The sequence below is a fragment of the Camelina sativa genome, unplaced genomic scaffold (genome assembly GCF_000633955.1).
Source record: "Camelina sativa cultivar DH55 unplaced genomic scaffold, Cs unpScaffold05480, whole genome shotgun sequence".
Lineage (NCBI taxonomy): Eukaryota > Viridiplantae > Streptophyta > Magnoliopsida > Brassicales > Brassicaceae > Camelina > Camelina sativa.
The window spans coordinates 1-561 of record NW_010926565.1 but is presented as its reverse complement, the minus strand read 5'-3'; the positions used below and the strand labels follow the sequence as shown (position 1 = coordinate 561).

General features: G+C 38.1%; 1 long non-coding RNA gene across 1 annotated transcript; it reads right to left on the bottom strand.

Moving 5' to 3' along the window:
• Nucleotides 1-6: 6 nt before the first annotated feature.
• LOC104774773 lies at nt 7-561 on the bottom strand. Its single transcript, XR_765499.1, has 3 exons — nt 521-561; nt 204-323; nt 7-103 (listed from the first exon to the last, which is right to left on the bottom strand). It is a non-coding gene; the product is annotated as an uncharacterized LOC104774773 (long non-coding RNA).

Below are 561 nucleotides of genomic sequence, written 5' to 3'. Positions count from 1 at the left end.
ACTCGTAGTTTGGTGTGGAGATAATCAGAAGTTTCGGGCGGAACAAGGTTAGAACTGTTTTCCCAAATTGACAGGCTTGATCTTCCTCCATGTGTTCAATGACCTACAGAGTCGGAACAGATTATATGTTAAAGTCAGATTTCTTGAAGATAATACACATTTTAAAAATGATGAAGAAATGAAGCAAGAAAATAGAAGGGGACCTCTAAGCAAGTGCCGACGTCAATGTCTTGCAGCCTAGAATCAAACTCGAGGATGGAGCCATCATAGAGTGTAGTAGATTTGAGGTTGCAAGGTCCCTTGTTTAATTTCAAACGTAGCATCTGAAATTGAAACAATACATGCACACATATTTGATGTAAATTAACAATCTTCATTCAACCATCTCTGAAGAGGATATAAAATACAATCTTCACATGTTACACAACTCATGAATCGCATAAATGCAGTTTTGAACAAACAAATATCAAGCTTTAAGATGCATATAGTCTCATCAGGTTAAGTCTCAGAGTTAGCATACCTTAGCAGCACGGGCAAGGCCCTTCTGTGAGATGTCAACAC